The 23,340-nt window shown below is 42.3% G+C and overlaps 1 long non-coding RNA gene across 1 annotated transcript in view; it reads right to left on the bottom strand.

The window, feature by feature from the left end:
* LOC309515145 overlaps nucleotides 1-17,029 on the bottom strand; it is a 100,808-nt gene extending 83,779 nt beyond the window's left edge. The window contains exons 1-2 of the long non-coding RNA XR_014212320.1: nucleotides 16,315-17,029; nucleotides 15,806-15,981 (exon numbers count right to left, since the gene is read on the bottom strand). This is a non-coding gene — a long non-coding RNA (uncharacterized lncRNA). The remainder of the gene's footprint in view (nucleotides 1-15,805; nucleotides 15,982-16,314) is intronic.
* Nucleotides 17,030-23,340: the final 6,311 nt, after the last annotated feature.

Below are 23,340 nucleotides of genomic sequence, written 5' to 3'. Positions count from 1 at the left end.
ATCACAACTAGAGAAGCAAAAGACCACACCAGCACTTAAGCATGCCTGGCCTTCTGGCGAGAGATAAACCTGTCAAGGGTCCTCCAAACTGGTGTTTCCTGCAGGTATATTCTGCAGCATGTTAATGACACAGTAATAGTGCATTAGTGCTTCATTTATATTGGACCATCCACACACAGAATCATAGAACTGTAGAGCTGGAAGGAACCACAAGAGTAATCTCACCTAGCCCCCTCAATGCAAGAATCTTTTGCCCAAACCCACAACCCTGAGATTAAGAGTCTCATGCTCTAGCAACTGAGCTATCCCAGGGGAAATCATTCTGCTTTATAAATTGCTCTGAGATGTTTAACCAGCCAATATCATTGCATTAATATCAACAGCCTCAGATATGCAGATGACACAACCTTGATGGCAGAAAGTGAAGAGGAATTAAAGAACCTTTTAATGAGGGTGAAAGAGGAGAGCGCAAAATATGGTCTGAAGCTCAACATCAAAAAAACGAAGATCATGGCCACTGGGCCCATCACCTCCTGGCAAATAGAAGGGGAAGAAATGGAGGCAGTGAGAGATTTTACTTTCTTGGGCTCCGTGATCACTGCAGATGGTGACAGCAGCCACGAAATTAAAAGACGCCTGCTCCTTGGGAGAAATGCGATGGCAAACCTAGACAGCATCTTAAAAAGCAGAGACATCACCTTGCCAACAAAGGTCCATATAGTTAAAGCCATGGTTTTCCCAGTAGTGATGTATGGAAGTGAGAGCTGGACCATAAAGAAGGCTGATCGCCAAAGAATTGATGCTTTTGAATTATGGTGCTGGAGGGGACTCGTGAGAGTCCCATGGACTGCAAGAAGATCAAACGCATCCATTCTTAAGGAAATCAGCCCTGAGTGCTCACTGGAAGGACAGATCGTGAAGCCGGGGCTCCAATACTTTGGCCACCTCATGAGAAGAGAAGACTCCCTGGAAAAGACCCTGATGTTGGGAAAGATGGAGGGCACAAGGAGAAGGGGACGACAAAGGACGAGATGGTTGGACAGTGTTCTCAAAACCACAGACATGAGTCTGACCAAACTGCAGGAGGCAATGGAAGACAGGAGTGCCTGGCGTGCTCTGGTCCACGGGGTCACGAAGAGTCGGACACGACTAAACAACTAAACAACAGCAAATCATTGCATTATTACTATCTGGAGGGGCATTTTTGCACTATGGCGCAATGAAAGTGGGACAAAAAAACTTTTCGTATAAAAGGTTAGGATTTCAGCAGAAAGTTTCTGGACGTGCCCTGAAATGGTACTTCATTCACACACTTTTCACCCAAGGAAAGATGCTCTGGAATCTTTATTCATGCAAGTAGACTCAGCGACTTCATTGAGCCTGTTGCATTTAACCAGCTATTCATATGAGTCAAGGTTTCAGGAAGAAGCCCTATTAAAAGCGGAGCCACCCAGCTTTCACACTGCAAGAGAAAGGCACAATAGATTTGCTTTTTATTGCAGTTTACCAGACAATGATCCACCAAGGCTGGGGGCAAGTAAATGGTTCTGTTCCCTTCCAGGGGTGAGGGCTGGGATCTTGTAAATCCCCCAAAGGCTAAATTAGATTAGACAAACTTAACCCACCTGAAAGCCCAATCAACCATACTCAAATAAATTAGTAGAATGCTGTTGCAGCAACAGTTGACCTTTAATTCAAAAATTAGCAATGGCATTTATTGTCAGGTACCAGTATTTTAGGTAGCTTAAGCTAAGGAAGTTTGGGGTCTAAGGTTGCCAGGTTACAATGCAGAGACTGCCCCACAACCTTTACTTCTGCTGCTGAAATTTGAGTTGGAACAGCCAAAGATTCTCTTATCAATTCTCTTTAATCCTTTGGTTTGACCTCTTCCCTCATTTACTAAGAACATAAAAACATAAGAAGGGCCAATCCAATGGTCCGTCTAGTCCAGCATTCTGTACTCACAGTGGCTAAACAGATGCCTATGGAAAGAATACAAGCAGGACTGATGAGCACAGCAGCACTCTGCCCTCCTGAGGTTTTCAGCAACTGGTATTCGGAAGCAGAGCACACCCATTCAGAACATTCAGAGCCCTGCTCCCTAAAGCAGACTGCAGGCAAGAGACTTGGGCTGTGTACACATTGCCACTTTAAAGCACACAGAAGGGTTTTTGAACTGAGTTTTCTGCATGTGCTTTTATGCACAATGGTCCACACCTGTGATTTCTGGTAGGACTTCAAGGAGGATAGACAAAAGGGCTGGAGGAAACATCTGAACGAGGCCCACTGAACTGAGAAATGACCTGTCCAGAACACATTATGGTTCTCTCTATCCTTTTAATGTCTATGTGTCTTTTCCTAGGCCCGCTTTTCCCAGCTACTCTATTTTATTCCCCTCCCATCCAGTTGTCATTTTTCCCACTCACTGGGCTATTGCTGGAGTGAGGGAGTACCCCCAGAGGAGTTTTGTCTATATTTTGTTTGTACCTGGGTAAACCTCAAAATTACCCTTCCCCTGCTGCTGCTGCGCTTGTGTGTGTGAGATGCAGTTTTGGCTACATTTTGTGAGCATGTGAAGATTTGAATTAAAAAAAGAGGAAATGATAGCAAATGGAACCTCCATATTCAGAACCAGCCAATCTCAAAATACCAGCTGCTAGAGACAAACAAGTGAGGGCTGTTGTTTAACTATTCTTAGGTGTTTCCTAGAGATATCTTTCTGGTCACTCTTGGAAATGGTATTCTAGACTAGATGGCTCCTTGGTATTCTGAAGCAAGGCTCTTCTGAAGTTCTTAGCATCAACTTGAAATTCATTCCACATGCAGCCCCTTGAAAAAATCTATTTTTGGCTCATTCTTATTTCAATTAAAAAGCAATGTTAAAAATGTACTTGATATGCCAATCCCAAAAGCATATAATAGGCACTAAATACCTGCAGCTTCCCCCCACCCCATACAATATAATATGTGACAACAAAAGTATTATCCTAAGGGTTTGATAGAGACATCCATGTTAGCTGAAATCACTGGGCTTTGATTGCAATCCAGACATGAAACACTTAAAGCATGCCAATTTAAGAACAGTGCCTCTTTGATCCAATTTTGCCCAGCCTTGCATCATTTACCTGTCTCTGTATAGTCTCACCAAACGATTGGCCTACAAAAAGAAATCTTTTGAGGGCAGGGAGGAACAAATTTTAATCAGCATAGGAACACTCACTAATCTCTATAACATTAAATTGCAAGGGGAGCCATTTCTTCACTGTCAAGATTAAGTCTCTCTGAAATGCAACATCTCACTTTCCAACCATTCGGAGCAATATATATTCATTCATTTATTTCTATCCCATCCATTATCCCAAAAAAACCAGTTAAAGTAAAACAAACTACATAGAATAAAAACAAAGAAGCCAATTAAAAACCACTGAATACCTGCAAAGGTATTCCCAATGAGATCTCCCCTTGGGGCAGCCATCAATAAAATCTCTCTTCTCTCTCTCCCGCCTCCCCACCCATGTGCCCTTACTGATCAAACACAGAGCACAAAAGGCATAACCAGGACTCTCCCCGCTGCCGCCGCCCCCCGCCGTTGCGGTCCTTGAACTAAAACCATTACTTTCCCTGTGGTCTGCCACCAAAAAGAACATTTCCATACTATGTTGCCCACCCTGATAAAACACCCAAAGTTGTGCTGTCATGAAACCATGCATTTTCCCATCCTTGCTACACATCACGGACTGCTGCCAATGGGGAAGGAATTCATGATGATGTAATATCACATAGATGAGGAGTATGCTTTACTATACAACAGGGGAGGGAAAATCCTCCACTCAGGCAAGGCAGAGGCATTATCAGAGTTCAAGAGCATATTCCAACCAGGCAAAAATGCCCAAGAAGGGTGTAAAGGAGGGCTGGTGAGGGCTGTGACCTGCAGAGAGTCCTGGGGGCCAGATAGAAAGGCATTTGGATCCTAGATCAGAGGTTTCTGCCTCTGCTGTACAAAATAAAGTGGAGGGTTGCCATTTTCAATAGCAACCCCATATCTGTTTTAATATGCAGCTATTTCAAAGAAAAATCAAGGTGGGAAATGGCACGGATCATATCTAGGTTCAGAAATAAAAGAAAATTGAGGTTTCCTGCTATTGTTGCACATTCTGGTGCTATTGTGCACTAGAGAAGGACATGGTGTGATGCCAAATGGGCAATGGTTCTTTTAGATTCAGGTAATTTTGCGTTCTGAAATTTCCATTTTCCATCTGTGTGGTAATAGGTACAGAATCTTAAGAGCCAAGTTGCAGCCCTTGTGCCAGCCTAACATCTGTGTCGGATTCTCTCTAAGCAGGGTTGCCATTGGGACTTATATACCTTTTCCCTGCTGGTCTGCTCCCACCAAAGCAAAAGACTGACTGATATTTGGCAGGAAGTCATCACAAATAACTCCTAAAGCTAGCTGATACTCCCTATAGCAGGTGTCAGCGTGAGATCCCTGTGGAAGTCAATCCAGGTCATCACAATTCCCATACAGACTTGCTTCAGCAACTATTTTATAGAATAAAAAGAATTAACAACTTAAAAGCCCAGGTTCACAGGATTTCTATGCATTACCTGGGCATGAGAGGGAGAATTGCTTGGCACCACCCTAATCTCCTCAAGATAACGATTGTCTTCCGTGGTATAGCAATATAGATGGAAAACTTCCACTTCTGATTTTAAACTAATCACAGTCCCATCTGACATCTGAGTTGGGGGGTGTCTATAGTTTGATTAAATACTAATTAATGAGAACAATACAAGATCAAACAGAGCCTGGCTCATCCTAACAAACCAGTTTAAAGAAACCACAGTTCTCCAAGTATGGACATCATGGGAAACTGTGGTTTGTTTAAAATCAGAAGTTTTTGATCTCCTACTCTAGCATACAAAGAGCAGGAAAGGGAGAGGTGCAAACTTGAAGTTTATGCAAGCTCATTCACATAGCAGGCAATAACAGTTTTCCATTGCATCTGAATGTGGCCACTTTGGCTCGGGTTTTCTGCAAATTGCCGTTTATTCAGATTCAGTGCTAAAGAGTGGGTTTTTTCCAGGGAAAGTCATGGGGCAAACAATAAATCGCACAGACCCATGCTTTCTAGGCACAGTACAAACAGAAGTGTGGAACAGCACTATGTTAGCAAACTATTATTTATTTAATTGCACAGACACATCTGTATGGGGCTTACAGTATACAGGATGCAATTACTTAAAATCTATTTTGTTAATTTTGGATATCTATGGCAGTGCAGTATATTTTGGGACATTCTCCTGCCCCTTAAAATGAGGATAGAAAGCAGGTAGCCACATACTCCAACTCTTGGGACATGTTTCACTGCAATGCACAGTGAAGCCAAGGTTACAATAAGGACATCAAAATAAATGGGAAGGAAGCAAATTAGAAAATGGAAAGAAAGAGCCTGCCACTTAATAAATATTAGGCTAGCATTTGCCTTCAGCAAAGAGTTATTCATTTATTAAATTATTTCAATTTATATTCTCCTGCGTTACAAAGACTCTTGTCAACATGTTTTTAAAAATATTAGATAAATAAAAAATGAGGTGCTGAGACATAAAAGAAAAACAAACTCAGATTGGCCTTCTGCTAGCTAAGCTCTGCAACTACCGGTAAGTGCCAGCCTATGCAAAGCAGTCTTATGAAGAAAATTCCTAAATAAGGCTGTTGATTTACAAAACATAAGCAAGTTGAAAAGCTATTCCTCGATGGCACCATGTCACTGAAGAAAAAGGAATCTGTGAGCGTTCCAGGAGCAACTGAGTCGCCCTCTGTGGAAATGGAACAGAGTTGGTGGGCTGGTTAAGCATCTCAGAGCAATTTATCCTTTTCCTACTGTGGGGTTGAAGACATTCTGGGGCACCATGCAGAGACTCAGGCCAAGGTCATGCTAGCCCCTGGCCTCCCTCACAGAGGGGCTCAGTCCCAATGACTCCAAACGAAATTAAGAGATGAAGAAGAAGAAGAAGAAGAAGAAGAAGTTGTTGTTGTTGTTGTTGTTGTTTGGATTTGATATCCCGCCTTTCACTCCCCTTCAGGAGTCTCAAAGCGGCTAACATTCTCCTTTCCCTTCCTCCCCCACAACAAACACTCTGTGAGGTGAGTGGGGCTGAGAGACTTCAGAGAAGTGTGACTGGCCCAAGGTCACCCAGCAGCTGCATGTGGAGGAGCGGAGATGCGAACCTGGTTCCCCAGATTACGAGACTACCGCTCTTAACAACTACACCACAGGTCATGCCATAAAATACGTCTTTCTGTTTAACATTGTTGCCATGCATATATATATTTTTGCCATATTGATTTATGGGACAATCTACCATACTCTCCTCTCCTCCAACCATGTGCACAGTTCTGAATACTGTACTCCCCTACCACCAATTTGTCATAGTTGTGGAAAGCTATGCTCACAAATAGGCTGTACATGCTTGGAGCAGGGACTGGGTTGGCACCTTGTTTTAGCAATATTGATTAAACATTAGGAAGAACTTTCAGACGGTTAGAGCTGTTTGACAGTGGAACGTACTAGCTCAGAAGGTGGGGGATGACTCCTTCGTTGGATGTTTTTAAAAAGAGGTTGAATGGCCATCAGTCAGGGATTCTTTAGCTGTGATTTCTGCATCACAGGAGGTTGAACGAGATGACCATTAGAGTTCCTTCCAACTCCACAACTGTATGATTCTGTGATTCATTCATTCATTCTCTAGAAAGCATATACAGGCTCAAACTCAGAGACTATTTGTAAGCATTGGGGAAGGGGTCATGCTAAATGCTATTGCTCCTTAATAACGCCCTCTACATTAAAAGTGAGCATGCCGTAAATAAGTCTTATAGCCTGCTTTTCTCTTCAGCAGCCCTGTTAAAGGATCTGCGCTGTCTGCCAATTTGCTACTAGGCCAAGTCTGAGGTGCTTTTTTTTAGTTTACAAAGCATTCAACAGCTTGAGGACCTGGCTCTTTGAAAGACTGCCTCTTCCTGGTCAGCTTCCTGGTCAGCTAAAGAGGCCCTCGTGGTGAGGCCACCCTTTTCGTCGACTAAGGGGTTACTGAGAGCTGGGCATGTAGTATGGTGGTGCCCGTTATGTGGCTAGGGCTCCTATATAATAGTAAACAAACATTGACTGTTGTTTGCTTTTGGCTCATGCTGAAGTCATTTTTATTCAGGAAAACGTCCTCAAAATAGCAATGCCAGCCTTCCATTTTGATTTTATTGGTCACTGATTACTTGTATTTCTGTGCTTTTTCATTGGATACATTTTGAATCTGCCTTCTGAAAGTGGTTCTGGCTACAAAGGCTATACCACATATTTTGCCCCCATGCCTCAAATGTCTGAATCAGCTCTAATGCCTTTAGAAACAAGTCAAAAGCAGGTGTCAGAGACATATCTAAGGTAATAAAAGGTTTCCGACAGGAAGCCCATTCTCATCATTTGGGACAAAACGTGAAGAACAATTCATCTAAATAATGAAAACTACAGTGCGATGGAGAGTGGCAGAGTGTAATTATCCAGCTGGCACAGAGCCAGGTCACCAAGTGTTAACACCTTTAATCTTCAATCAGCAGGCCTTTCATATAGGACAGGATTCTTTTTCTAAAAAAAAAAAAATCTATCTGTGGAATGAATGAAAAGACAGCTGAAGAGGAGTGGTGGTGGTAAGATTCTATCTTCTTTCTTCATTGCTTTATCGCTATATATGGATGTAGAAATTCTGAAATATCGATTAACTTGCAATCTTTGAAGTTAAAAAATGTAATAAATTATAACATCATAGCCTGGCAAACACAATATTCATTTATGGCAGCTCCTGATAATTGTGACGAGCTAAAATAAGCTCAAATGCTAACAAATGGATCTCCTCAGCACACAGTGAACTTAAATGGTTGTAAAGTTTCCAAGTATTGGATAAAATTAGTTTTGTCTTATTTAGATTTTTTATTTTAAAAATCTGTCCCTCTGCCAAAGGTTCATGGTGTCTCACAGTCTAAAAAAAAGAAAAACCCCAAGAGATAGATAATAATAATAATAATATAATAATAGTAATTTATTATTTATACCTTCCCCAGCCACTCTGGGCGGCTTCCAAAAAAATATTAAAATACTGTAATACATCAAACATTAAAAGCTTCCCTAAACAGGGCTGCCTTCAGATGTCTTCTAAAAGTCCGGTAGTTGTTGTTCTCTTTGACATCTAGTGGGAGGGCGTTCCACAGGGAGGGTGCCACTACCGAGAAGGCCCTCTGCCTGGTTCCCTGTAACTTGGCTTCTCGCAGTGAGGGAACTGCCAGAAGGCCCTCGGTGCTGGACCTCAGTGTCCGGGTAAAACGATGGGGGTGGAGACACTCCTTCAGATATACTGGACCGAGGCTGTTTAGGGCTTTAAAGATGATAGATAGATAGATAGATAGATAGATAGATAGATAGATATAACATTTTTGGCAATACAATGACCAAATAAATGTGCACCTTGTTCAGCAGGCCTAGAAGACGTATGTGTCTTACACAGCAATCATCTATATGTTTACTCAGAAGTAAGCTCCACTGAATTCAATGGGACTTGCTTCTAGGCAGGGATGGGCAAGCAAGTAAATACATGGCCCTCAGGACTCTCCCTGGACCACATCCCTCACCAGCCTCGCTTTACCCTCTCCTTGAGTATTTTTGCTTGGCTGAAATGTGTCTGTCAACTCCTATAACATTTCTTGCTTGCCTGGATTGAGGGCAGATTGGGTTAGTATGTGTAGAAACTAACCTACAGTGCAAAGAAAAAAATACAGTTCCTGATGTATGAGATTCTGCATGATGTGGATGAAGAGAGGTTTTTCTGCCTCACAAAATACTGGAACCCAGAGCCATCCAATGAATCTCAACGTTAGAATATTCAAGGCAAAAGAAAGTACTTCTTCACGTACCAAATAAGGTACAGTGGTACCTCAGGTTAAGTACTTAATTCGTTCCGGAGGTCCGTACTTAACCTTAAACTGTTCTTAACCTGAAGCACCACTTTAGCTAATGGGGCCTCCTGCTGCCACCGCACCGCCGGAGCCCAATTTCTGTTCTTATCCTGAAGCAAAGTTCTTAACCTGAAGCACTATTTCTAGGTTAGCAGAGTGTGTAACCTGAAGCGTATGTAACCTGAAGCGTATGTAACCCGAGGTACCGCTGTATTAGTGGCCACAAGATGCAGTGATGGCTGTACACGTGGCCAACTTAAAAAGAGGATTAGACAAATTCGTGGAGGCTGTGGCTATCAATTGCTACAAGTCATCATAGTTATATTCGCCTTCCTCTGTCAGAGAAAGCATGCCTCTTTATGCCAGTTGCCGGAAATCACAAGGAGGGAAGATGTTGTATGCAAGCTTCCCAAAGACATCTGAGAACAGTATGCTGGACAACATAGGCCTTTGGCCTGATATAGCAGGGCTCTTGTCAGGATCCTAGGTTATGTATTTCCCTACCTTCGCTGATTTACAAAGCAAGTTGTTCTATTTTAAAGTCACAGGAAGTAGACGCCTCACACATTTTAAATAAGAGATCTCCCACCTTACACAAAGCCACTTTACAGAATCAAGTAATGAGTGAGCTTTCCTCAGTTTAGCAATGTTGATAGCAAGATTAATTATCTTTCTGTTGCGATGCAAAAGCTGCCACAATGATGTGTCACTGCCACTTAACCAGCAAAGGCTTATTCATCACAAGTGACAAGCCGGCAGCAAAGTGAAATTCTTGTTCCAAGAGTTGTCTCTATGGCTAAAGGTGCTTTGAACACAATAGTTCCCTCAAAGCCGGATGAGGACGTGAAGGAGGAGGAGGGAGGAAAGAAATAGAGAGGAGAAAGACGGAGAAGTACTTGAGCCAAAGAAAATGAGTGGAAGAATTTAAGCAATTTGATTTAAAACAACAACAAAAAAACCCTGACCTTTTCAGATTTAATCTGAACACCCATTAGGTAAAGAGGAAACACTGTTTTGCTTGTTTGTCTCATTTGAATTAACTCAAATTCCTGCTAAGAACAACAAAGCACTTTCTTTGTCCTCCTTAAATTAAAAGCTGGGGAAGGCATGTTTACAAACAGCTTAATTGCTTTCGTGCAAATACTGTGTTACATTCCAACATCCTGTTAAAAAAAACCTTTGGATTTTCACATGTTCCTCTTCAAGGTGCAAAGTTGGAGTTGGTGAGTAACTTGATATTAGTGCCACTGTGCTGTGTTTTACAAGCAAATTGTAGCAAGGGAAGCTTTCGCTTACCCAGTGATCTGTCTAAAAACATAATGGATTTTCTGGCATGCTGTGGCCTTTCAGACAGAAAACTAGCACCTCAGGGAGAAAGGTTCCAGCCCTGGAAAATGAGATTACCCACTTGCAGTCTGAAGTGGAACAGTTCATTTACCACCCCAGGATTCTTCTGATATTGTCCTGCACTTGTTGACAGGGGCTGAGAGATAACGATGTTGGCCAGTTAACAACTACCTGCTTCTCCGAACAACCTGTTTATTGAGCATTCATCCTGATTTGCTTGCACAAAGTTTATGCAAAGATCTGGTCATTATTGAACATTTATTCCAATTTGTTTGCAAGCAATAAGCATTCATCCTGATTAGCTTGTGGGATATTTACACATCTTCCCAGCAATCATTTGTTCATTCCAGCCTTTTCAATGAATTTCCCCATCACTTTCTTAACTGCAAACAGTCTAATTCTTTTTTAAAGTAGATTTGTTGCGCTAGGGTGACAGATCATTTAAAACTACTTTCATTGCACAAATGTGCATTTCCAGTAGGCACTCAAATTACTCTCACAAAATACTTGCAGCACTTTAAATGAAGTTAACTTGTGCTGGAATTCTAGTTAAGGATAGCCCAGCAGGAAGAAACACACAGTAAAATACAAAGTATCTAAAAATAACTAAAGTCAACTTGTTGAGAGTAGAAACAACACAGTTTATCAGTTATTAACATGCTGGGAGGTAGGAGAGGTGCAGGTGAAAGAACACACCTCAAAGCTCAAAAAGCATTGAGCAAAGCACCTACAGAAGTGCTATTTAGCACAGGAGACACTTAATAGCCTCTTTCAATTAAACACCTCTCACTGCTGAAATTAGCTCCACGGCTTAATGAAACCAGCTGGCTGAAAGAATTTGAATGAACACAACATGCTCACAAGGATAAGTGTGACAACAAATAGTTAATTGATTTATCCGTCATCTAAAACGGTTTCTGGGGCTGAACTGACTTGTAGTCCAAAACATCTGGAGGGCACTGGGTTTGGGAAGGCTGATCTAAAAGCACTGCTCACTCATACAGCTGTAGTGATATAATGGAAAATTTGCCACTACATTTCTGTGGGTCTTGCATCCATCAGTATGTGGTTCTAGGTGTCCACTTCCCAGTAAAGGTTTGTTCTGTTGCTGGTAAGATCCAAGGACAGTTCCACAAATGAAGAAACTTAGCACTTAATCTCATGCGAGCATAAATACACCCTTTAAAACACAAGAGAAATGGCTGAACTTTACCATTAGGCTTCCATAAAACCACATTGCGTACAATCCCATAAAATGAAGTTAATATGTAATTGTAATCATAAAAATTACATTAAAATACTGGTATTGTCAACTTAATGGCACCATAAAAGAAACTGCTATAATGGCAGTCTTTGTTAGCCCACTTGCATCACTATTAATTAAAACCTAGCCTTTAAATTTGGACCCTTTGGTAGCTAGAAACATTGTCAATGTTCATGGGAGATTTCATGCATATAGCAAAGTATAATGGGAAAACCTTTCTTTCAGAGCTGTGAGCATAAGTGTAGGCTGATCTACACGTGGACAGAAACTGCATGCTCTGATATGCCATGCCACTTCAGATTAGAGGTGGGGAACAGGAATAGGCTGTGTACCAGATCTGGATTTAAGATCTAGATTTGGGATTTGGTCAGATCTAGGAAAGCAGAAGTCCCAACTAGACAAGGATAATGAGGTTCTGGTCACTTAGTTTCCCTTCAAGAGCCCCCATTTTGGTAGTTCAATCATCTCCCCATTAGTAGTTATTTTATACTACAAATGTTCGGGGGGGTGGGGTTGTCCTGCTTTCGTTACACTATAGTGCAAGAGTGCCCCTCCAAAAGGCACTGGCAATAATGTTGGGGAACCATCACAGAATAACTAATAAAAATGTATGATGGGTGGACTGTCCAGTATAAATCAAGGAAATACAGCCCTCCAAATTAAAGGTTCCCCATCCCTGCAAGAACAACAGCGTATTTGTCACATTAGGCAAGTATTCACCTTTCGCACTGCTCCATCCCCAGTAATGGCCAATGGGAGACCAGCCACATTCAGCAAGGAAATCTATTTCCCCAATAGACCAGAGAAGATCAGGAGACATGCCACAGGCCCAATAAAAGCTTCTAGGTGAGGCTTGCTCACTAGCCTGACTCTGAGCAAACAGGTGTCTGTTCCTGCTGGCTATGAATCTCCATAAACTTGCTCATCCTCTGACCTTGTCTTGCCCTGCCCTGTCCCGTCCCATCCTCAGTGTAACAAGAACTGCAATGGGCTGTAACAAGGTTGACTTCTGCTATTTGAGCTAGTGGAGCAACATGCAACGTGGGGAAGAACCATAGCTCAGTGACTAAGCACATAAGTTTTGAATGAACAAGCTCAGTCCTGAGCATCTCCAGGCAGCTGGCAATGGGAGACACCTCCCTGCCCAAAATGGTGGAGAGCTGCTGAAAGTCAGAGGAGGCAGTATTGCGCTAGGTGAACCAATGGTCTGGTTCAGTATAAGGCAGCTTCAGGGATAAATATGCATAAGATAGCAGAATGGTGAACCCAACCCTACGTATGCTAAAGACAGATCACTTTATTAAAATTTCACAGCACATTCTCTGTTGCTTACATCAAATGTCATTTTGATGCACACTTCACTATAGATACAATAAAGTAGTGCCAGAGGTGTTGCTGCTTTCATCATCCCCTAAAATGAGCCTCGGCTTTGGGGGGGGGGCTTACTCCAGCTAAAGAAATATGAACGGCAATGAGTCACAAATGCCAGGGGAACTCCTTCGTCAGTTGGTTGATGCCAGAATCCTGGTTCTTTTTTTCCCAAGCCAGCTGCCAGTTTCCTTTGGAACATGATGCTGGGAAGTGGCCAACTGCTTAACAAAAACTCATTTAATTTAGAGAGACTTTCAGTTTTATACTCAATAAACTGAGACAGCAGTTCGCTTTAAAAAAAAATATCTGCGCGCATGCAACACTTGCAAAACACACACACAGCCCCCCCCCCAATCCTTAGGTAAGTTCTCTTTTCAGAAAGGAAGAAAGAAAAAAGAAAAGAGAGGGGGAGAGAGAATCCCAGTGAACCACTGAAAAACAAAGTGGGTACAGTGTGTAGATGGGGAATGTAAAGGAAGATGACCGCCTAAATGTGGCTGCTTTAGCAATGGGTGACATTTCCAGTGGGCACCGGAACAACTAGATATTTTACGAATGTCAACTTGTCCCTGCTGCACTGGAGTGCTGTATGTCACGTAAATGAAACAGAGCCTCCTGAGTCAAAATCCTTTTTCAACTGGAAAAGGTCATACCAGCAAAGAGAGAAAAGGCGAGTGGACAAATGCACGTTATGCACACAGAGACCCAAGAATGAACTGACAGGAAAGTTAAAGCCAAAGAAGGCAGCAATCCAGTTTTCTTCATGGACAACCAATACAAGACAGAGCGTTAGATTATATGAAGCAAAATCATACCTTTATTCTGTTATGCATGCACCTGAAACCTGTTGTGGGATGTACTACACACTTTCCTTACGTTCCATTGCTGGGCAGGATATAATAATGTTGGGTTGCTAAGGTCTTGAAACTTTATGTCCTAATCATGGGCATAACCAGGGAGGGGCAGCTGCCCCCCCTAAATCAATAAAAAACAATAAAAATACATAGCTAACTGAGGTTCTGCCCCCCCCCTCAACAAAGGCCTGACCCCCCCTCCCAACAAAAATTCTGTCTATGCCCATGGTCCTATTTCAGTTAGCCCGAGAGCCCACTAAGCAAGACTTGAATGAACCTGATCTGGAGGGGAAGATGCCCAGCAATGTGAAAAAGGTATCAGGGTTTTGACATGTGTCTAGCCTGCCTTTCTATAATAAATGCTAAGGCAGGTCACCTTATATCAAATTTACAATACCAATACAAACCAAATATCATGAAAATTAAACAAGAGAAGGTTTATTCACTTTCACAATTTTATTGATTTTAAAAAATGGAGAATGGCAATGTAACAACAAGGAATAGTATGCATACATGCAGAATACAACAATCAATGTAACAAACTAGAAAGGGATGATGAGGGAAGTTGGGGGGTGGGAGCTGGGGAATTGTTTCTCTTTTTTTCTCTTACTTTTTCTTAATACTCTAACTTCCTTATGAGATAATATGTATTGCAATGAACATAAAATTGTAAAACCCAATAAAATCTTTTTTTAAAAAACAAGAAAATTAAATGAGATAAACGGTTTTAAAGGGTGGGTTTTCATGGGGGAAGCTTGAGGCAAAACAGCAAAGGCCACCGCTAAGACACGGAGCACGATAGTGCAGGCCTCTGCCTGGAAAGAGAAGGGCAAAGGGTAGGTGTAGAGAAGCCCAAAATACAACAAGAACCTAAGAAAAGCCTGCTGGGTCAGGCCAGTGGCCCATCTAGTCGAGAATCCTGTTCTCGCAGTGGCCCATGGGAAGCCCATGAGCAGGATCTGAGCACAGGAGCACAACATTAAAAGCAATGTTAAATGATGTACATTTAAACAGCAGCAGCTACAAATTCATAAACAGTATCCATATCCATGAAAATAAAGACAAAGCATTACAAGGCAGCATAACGTAGAGCCACCTATTCATAGAACTGCTCACCCAACTTCACTCTCACCATCCATTTCATGGCCGGCATTTAGTACCTCACACATTATCCTCATCAGCTAGCCGCTCACATGCCACAATATTAAAGGTTCTCCCCATCTCACTAATGGGCCCTTGCCCCACATGCACTGAACCATCATAACCTGGGCCCAGACCTTTAAATAGTACAGTGGTACCTCGGGTTAAGTACTTAATTCGTTCTGGAGGTCCGTTCTTAACCTGAAACTGTTCTTAACCTGAAGCACCACTTTAGCTAATGGGGCCTCCTGCTGCCGCCGCGCTGCCGCCACGCAATTTCTGTTCTCATCCTGAAGCAAAGTTCTTAACCTGAAGCACTATTTCTGGGTTAGCGGAGTCTGTAACCTGAAACGTATGTAACCTGAAGCGTATGTAACCCGAGGTACCACTGTAATGCCGTAAACGCAACATAAAAACAAAGACAACACGCGGACTCCATTTTTCATTGGACGGTCCGTTACAAAAAGTAATCTGACGCCTTCTCAAAGAAAGCTCCACACAGAGAGTGTTACACACAGATATGGTGTCAAGGCATGAACACAAATGTATAGCATGTATAACCCCACTGACTTGGGAGTATTGTTATTTTGTATTGTTCTTAATGTTTCTTTGTTTATCACCACTCTTCATTATGGGTCCCTGCAGAGACCAACAGCAAAGGACTTCTATGAGGTGAAGAACATAAAACTCACTCTCAAAAAAACCCCAAGAAACCCCCACACAGCAGTACATGAATAAGGAGCTTGTTCCTTTTTTAATTCCTAACAAGGAACTTAACAGCACTGAGGAAATTTGAATTGCTTTTTAATACTTCAGGGAAACTTTACTACTAACCTGTTCTTGAGGGTTTGGGGCCGTCCAGAAAGGCGGCAACAGGAATCACCTGTTCTGAGGTAAAATAAGCCAGTTGCCCATAATGGTGGCTGCTCCCTGCCTCAATTCTACCACTGAGCATGTGCAGCCTTGTTAACATGATATGCAGAAAGCAGGCTACACTTGCTTGCCAGTGACTGTCTACAGTGGTGCCCTGCAAGACGAATGCCTCGCAAGACGAAAAACCCGCTAGACGAAAGGGTTTTCCGTTTTTCGATGCGCTTCGCAAGACGAATTTCCCTATGGGCTTGCTTCGCAAGATGAAAACGTCTTGCGAGTCTTGCGATTTTTTTTGCTCCCCCCCTTTTTTTCCTAAGCCGCTAAACCGCTAATAGCCTTTTAGCCGCTAAGCCTTTAATAGCCGCTAAACCGCTAATAGCGCTAATCCGCTAATAGGGTTGCTTCGCAAGACGAAAAAACCGCTAGACGAAGAGACTCGTGGAACGGATTATTTTCGTCTTGCAAGGCACCACTGTATTTTAAAGATGAATGAATGAATGAAAGGGGAAGCGACTACAGAATTATTATTTTTTGTAGTTCCACTACTCTACAAATGTGCTAGCAAATGCCAACGCTTACCGAGTGCCTGTTTGTTTCCTTCCACCAGGCCTTTGCCCATGGGTAATATTTAGAGCTGGAAAACACTCCTATGTTTGAAATGTGCTTAATGTTTACAAATCTGAGGATCTGCGTGAGAATTCCCCCTCACACAGGCTGTTTGAAGCACACAGGCTTACTTCCAAGAAATGTTTCAGAGCAGATCATCTCAGGAGACCATATTATACGTTGATCTCTTGGCTTAGTGAAGAAATTCCTATGCCAAATGGATATTATCAGATTCTTAAGCAGCAGTTAGGCCTCCTCTAGGAACGATTTGTTTCAAGTACGCATATGAGCACTCATCCAGGCCCAGAGGCAGCTGTGAAGGGGAACTATCTATAGTGGCAGCACCCACTGTAACAGCAGCAGCAATGGGGGCGGCAATAGGGGCGGTGGCAGCAATGTCCAACTTGAGCTCTGGTTGGAGCTAGCCAAGCTATCAGCTGCAAGAGCCAAGGGCCTACTGAAATCTGACGCTGGCCCTGTTGTCAGCCTCTGTCAACATCTGCTACCTGATGCTTTCAAGCTGGAAATGCTGCAGATTGAATCTGGGGGTTGCAGCAAACAAAGCACCTGCTCTGCCACCAACTTGTGGTCCACACCTGATCATAGCTGTCAACCGTCCCTTATTTGGCGGGAAACTCCCTTATCCCAGCACTGTGTCCCGCTGCTGTCCCTTATTGATGATGTCCCTTAAATTTTCCGGGTTTCAAAGGAAGCAGCTCCTCTCCCTCCCTCCCTGCTGGCCAGGGAGGCTCCAACTGTGTTGCTTGGCTGCGCGGCCCGCCCCCCTCCGGTCTCCTCTCACCAGTCTCGGCCCCCGGGAGCCCCTCCCCGCCGGGACTGAGGAGCCTTGAGAGGAGAGTGAGGGCAACCATAGAGAAAGCAGTTGGGAGAGAGGAGGAGGAGGCGGAGGGGCGGGCAGGTGTTCCAAGGGCTAACCATAGAGGGGGAAAGCAGAGGAAGGACCGCAAGCGCTTCTCCCATAGATTTGTAGTGGTAGACTAGCATAGATGGTCTGATCTGCGGGTTTACTTCGGGCGCTATCCCCCCCTTCCTCCCGCCCCTCCTGATGGAACTGAGAGCTGCAGATGGAGCACAAGAGAAAAGATACAGAACTGCAGCAGCATCTTCGTAGCTTGGACTTCGTTTTGTGCAAAAAGTGGTTGCTGCTTGTAGTTATTTAATTGCAGTGTTTCATCAGCTGGTGTCTTGAGCAGCAACCTCTGGAAACGAAGGGCTAAAAACCGGCGCTGCTCTCCCAAATTATCTGGTCCCTTTTAACTTCGTATTTCAGCTGGTTGACTAAAATCCCTTATTTTGGCTGCTGGTCCCTTATTTTTGAGGCTGCTGGTCCCTTATTTTCAAATCTGTAAGTTGACAACTATGCACCTGATGTCTTTTCTCAGTTTCAAACCCACCTTCCACAGCTTGCGACACAATCAAGTGAAAAGGCAAGCTTCATGCGAGTCAGCTGAAGACAAACCAAAATAATACGGTTGATGTGTGAGAGAAGCAAGAGACCGGGCGATGCTCACTGTCATGCGCCCTCAGTGTGGGGTTCACCTGCTTCTGGCTCAGCCTTGCATTTTTATTATGACAACAGTGACATCCAGTAGCTTTCAATCCTAAAGACTTGATGAAAATATGTGATGGAAACTTCTCTCTCTCTCTTTTTTCTTTCTGGAAACATGAGAAGAAGCTGCTTATCTTTGGGAAGACGCTACCTTTGATGCTGATGTAAAAATGTACAGAATGTGTCTAAACTCAATTAAGAAGTGTCTGAAGGGGGAAAAGAAATCACTTAACCTCTTCAAAACACTTCCTTTCCCCATTCTAGAGACGGCTGATGTGGTCTTTGAACAAGAGTAGGAGGGCAGGCAAGAATTGTGCTGAAAATTTGCTTCTTTGAAGTAAATTGCCTACTTCAAACTACTGTCTCTAAGTAGTTTCATAAAGGGGGGAGGATCAAAACTAGCATGAATTACAGTTTAGAGCAAAATAATGTTGCCAATCTGCTCAAGGTAGCACTGCCCACCTTACCTTACCTTCACCTCTCCTTGGCACTGCTCTCGCACAACTGCCTGTTGGAGTTGTGCTCAGCTTTCCCCATGTGGTAAACCAGAGAATGGCACACAGCAGCCTTTTCAGGGACGTGCCTTTCACAGACCCTGGACTGCTTCTGCCCATCAAGGCAGGCCATTGGGATCTTCCAGGACAAGAAGAGGCATAAAGAGCTTCCTGTTTCAGTTGAGCCTGGATTGAGAAACAAGGTCTTTCTGACATAGATGGTTCTGGCATACATGGTTCTGTATCCTTTGGTACTGACTACTCAGCCCTGACTACTGTTGACTATGGTCCAACCCTGACATCACTGAACCAAGGACTGCTATGGTCGACACACTCTCCACACGTGGAGGCACCGTGGAAACTTTAAATATGTTACCTGTCCAACCCCATAATGCTAGCAGTTACCTTTACAGGACACTTAAGAAGAGCCCCCCCCTTAAAATGACTATTTTGGGGAGGAGTTTCCCCAAAACAGTTCAACAATTTGGGTTTGTTCCCAAAGAAAGCTCAACAATTTTGGTGGGTTTCCAAAAATAGCTCAACAACTTTGCAGGTGTCAGGAATTTTAATTTTTGGAATACGGCAACTCTACCTAAGATCATGAATTACCTTGCTTGTTTATTTTTTTAAAAAATTAAGGGTGGGGGAAGTTGAACAAAAGACCGCAAAATACGATCTGTAGCATGCAAGTTACTTTTAAATGCAAAAGATGTAAATGCTAATCAAGGTTAAGAATATTTTGCTTCCATAAGAATCAAATTCCTTTAAAGGGTTTCTTTTTTTGTACAAGGAATGTAAATGCTACACTTAAAACAAACTGAAATTTATTTTGTTAATATAAAATAATATTAGAAACTGGAAGGGTGTGTTGTGTGGAATTTAACATGTATCCATACAGCTCTGTACAAAAATATTAACTTTAAACTACAAATACAGAGACATCTATAGACTTAAGTCACATTCAAAAGTTCTGGCTGGTGATGCTGGAAAACAAGACTACATTGAGGATAAGCTCAGTGACCCATTTCAGACGGAGGTATGGGGAGAAGGGTTAGGGACTGAAACCATCCACTGTCTGCCTCTTTTAACACGAATCAATTAATGAAATGGTTTGCTGTTAAATTATAGCCTGCGCTCACACACATGATGTAAATACATGCTTAATTCCCATTGAAACCAGTCAGTTCTGCTCAAATTAAATTGAATTATGCATAAAGAAAAGAAGCGTCTTCAGAGCACAAAACGCCCATAGCACCCTCTGCTGATAAAGAGGGAAGAGAATAAAATTCACAGACAGCAATTCTACAAACATGGTTGTTTTTTAAAGACTGTTGGGGGGGGATGGATGCATGAAAAATGCATATGACATTAACTGTCATGTAAAGTGATCTATTAAAGAAAATTGTACTTGGAAATCTACATTCAGAACATCCCAGCCAGATGAAAAGATTCTAACCAAGCAAATACATTTCACAACCTTCCCACATTTCTATTCATCAGTCCAGTATTCATTTTGACATTATTTGATGCCACCACTCAACAGGCCATTGAATTATTCATTTGGCTCTTATTGAAATATTAAGGATGTAATCAATGGAGCGCATGGATGCTTAGTAGGCTTGTATTGAAATGAGATGATGGGACGAACTAGGGTGCAGACTAGCTAGGATAGGGTACCATTCAGTGTTCGTACAGAGGTGAGATCACAAAAAGCTCTTCTGTTAAGTCAATTTAACTTACTATTACTGATCAATGGGGCAACTTAATATAAGAGTCAGGAAGTAGTGGCTCCTAGGCAGTACCCTGATAATGCCATTGTCAAAACCAAATGTAGACAAGTAAATTAAAACAATTCTTTAAAAAGATAGTTTAAAAGGCTCTTCTTAAAAACCTAAAAACTCCCTTAAAAGAATCAAGTCTTCAAAGAAGTTGTATGATCTAAGAAAGTCTTTAAAATAATCCTTCCAAAAGAATTTAAAAATTATAAAGCAGCACCTTTGAGACCAACTGAGTAGTTTTAGGTACTGTATAAGCTTTCGTTTGCATGCACACTTCTTCAGATACCTGGACAAGTAGTAACTGCTGGGATAGGTTTTGCCAGAAGGCCATTATGGAGTATAGATATTGGAGCTGTGACCCATCCAACCACTTTTCCCCCCCTACTGGAAAATGTCCTTCAAAAGCAGAGTCCAGCATGACACTACACTACTGCACTATAACTTATTGGCAACTTCCATTCTGTTCAGTCTAGTCAAGCCTGGGAGTATTTTTTTTCCACTACAGCATGTAATTGTTCCTCTTTAGGTGTTAAATTAGCATAGGAAGGAAGTATTATCACAAATGATATTTGTGAGTGGATCAGTTTGGCTTCAACAGAATTGTAAGACATTCTGCTATCATTTGCACACCCAGCCAGGTGGGCAGGGTATAAAGAATAAATTATTATTATAACAACATCCAGTGTAGCTGTTCCTTTCCAACTCTGGATACTTCATGCATCTGATGAAGTAAGCTCCAGTCTACAAACGTTTGTACCACAATAAATGTGTTAGCATTCAATTTCTACAGCATTGTGACTTTGACAGCAGAGAAGGCATTCAGAGGCCCATTTGCCCCACACTTACAGCCAGACAGACACACACACACAGACACAACTGCCTTCCTTTTAACTCAGTATTGTCTCAAGTGTTTCAGGCAGGGGTCATTCCCACCCCTAGCTGGAGAGGCTGATGGACCTGTTCCCCAAAAATTGAATCTGTGTCCTTCTACATACAAAGCAGCTGTGCTCCAGCCCTTCCCCACCAGAGCTCTGGAGGGCCAAACTATATATTATTTTTTCTTTGTTTTAGTGGCTCTCATTTTTCAGTGTAAGCTGCCTTGAGTCCCATCAGGGAAAATGGGGTGTGGGGTATAAATAAATATTTAATAATAATAATTTGATTTCATATCTTTGCCCTTGTGTAACATAAATTGCCAATGCAAGGAGTCTATCTAGAATCGAAATGTAGTGGGGAGTAGGAGGGCTTTAGCCATTGACAGCCTTCCTGCAAAAGCCTGTTTTGGAATCAGCCCTTGATTGCTGGCAATTAGCATACTGGGGAAAACTTCTCATTTGCTTTCATTTTAAAACTCACATGAAAACTAATTTTAAGATGCTTCGTACTGTTGTTTTTAAAAACATAGTAGTCGACTTTGGAATTGCTCAGAGCATGCCCTGAGATCTACTGTGATGACAGTTTTAATAAAGCAGCTGCTACGTGCCACCAAGCCTAGCTTGGTGCTGCCTTTTAAATAGGATTGTTTGTCTAGAAATGCAAGCAAAGGCCAGTCTCTGGACTAGAAGAGGCACCTTTTGATTGCACACACTGAACTGAATCCCTAATAAATTTCCCCACACCTTTGTCTGAACCAAGGGAGGCAAAGGTCTGCATTTTCTCACAAGCATGTACAAGCCTCATCCCAAGTCATATGGCTTTCAGCCTCAGAATCTCACTCTTTATTGACTTAAAGAGTTTGTCTGAGTGACAACGGACATCACTGATTTGTTACTTCTGTCATCTTTGCTACCAGTGCGCTTTACTTCAGATCAAAGTCAAAAGCCTATCTAAAATATATATATATTACATATACAAACCACAGTGACAAATAGTATGCTTTGTTTGACATTGCAAAGCAAACAAGAAATTGCTTTCAATAACAAAGAGAAAGAATCCCCTCTTTTCAGTCCTAATTCTAAAGCCTGAAATGCTATGAACTAGAGGTTTACTTCACGCTCAAGGAATGAGCCCCTTTCAAAAATATAACTAGCCTGACAAAAGTTAAACTGGAATTGCAATGTCGGGATTTTTTCAAAATTGTGTACTAAGAAAATGAAAATAATTAGCTTCCCATCAGCAGAAAGTATTTCTTTTAGCACAGTTTATTAGAGCCAATACAGTAACATACTTGCAACTGCAGGAAATAAAATAACCATAAACACATAAAATAACCCCCAATAATGAAACAAACGTTGAAAAATACATACAAATACCAGTAGTATTTGCATACCTATTCTGATTTAGATGCAGCTCAACAGCCTTGAACCTATGCTGTCCTAGATTTCAAAGCCAAAATTCTATGATCAGGAAATCCCAAACTATGGGAATTCAGGACTCACAAAATAAACCATGCAAACACACTAATTTTGGACTCAAATTTATTTGACCTAAATATTGCAACAATGGTTGGTTAGTAGTAGCCTGAACACAGTTTAAAATAACATCAGGCCTTCTTTGAATACCTACACTAAGCTAGATATTGAACTGCAAAATAGTGCAGTTGGGAGCAGTGCAATGAAAACATAGCTTATACTCATGAATGTGACCCAGAACCCTGATGTGCACATAATTCCTACAGGGTCAAGCTTCTCATCAGGGCCAGCACATCCTGAGTCGGTAGCCCTGTGGGTTGTGAAGTTGCACTGGCATCAGCACAACATCTTGCTGAATTGCATGAGATCTTGCGGAGTGCACAAGATTTTCCTGGAAATCGGTGAGATCTCACCAGCAATCGGCAATGCTTCTCCACCAGTGACAGAAGCAGTATGGCCGAAGCTTGGAGGCATGGCAACAGCAGGGCCTCCAACAGCAAAACAAGACACCTCCAACAGCAAAACAAGACACACTGTTCCTGCTCCTCATTCATTTCAATAGAGGCTGATCTGTACACGTTTCCATAATCATAAAGGAATAGCAGGCTTCCTCAAACTCGGCCCTCCAGGATCCCTAGCTAGCAGGACCAGTGGTCAGGGATGATGGGAATTGTAGTCTCAAAACATCTAGAGGGCC

This window comes from Podarcis vaucheri, assembly GCF_965113315.1.
Source record: "Podarcis vaucheri genome assembly, chromosome: 12".
In the NCBI taxonomy this organism is placed as follows: Eukaryota; Metazoa; Chordata; class Lepidosauria; order Squamata; family Lacertidae; genus Podarcis; species Podarcis vaucheri.
The sequence above is the reverse complement of the archived record's forward strand: the minus strand, read 5'-3'. Positions and strand labels throughout refer to the sequence as shown.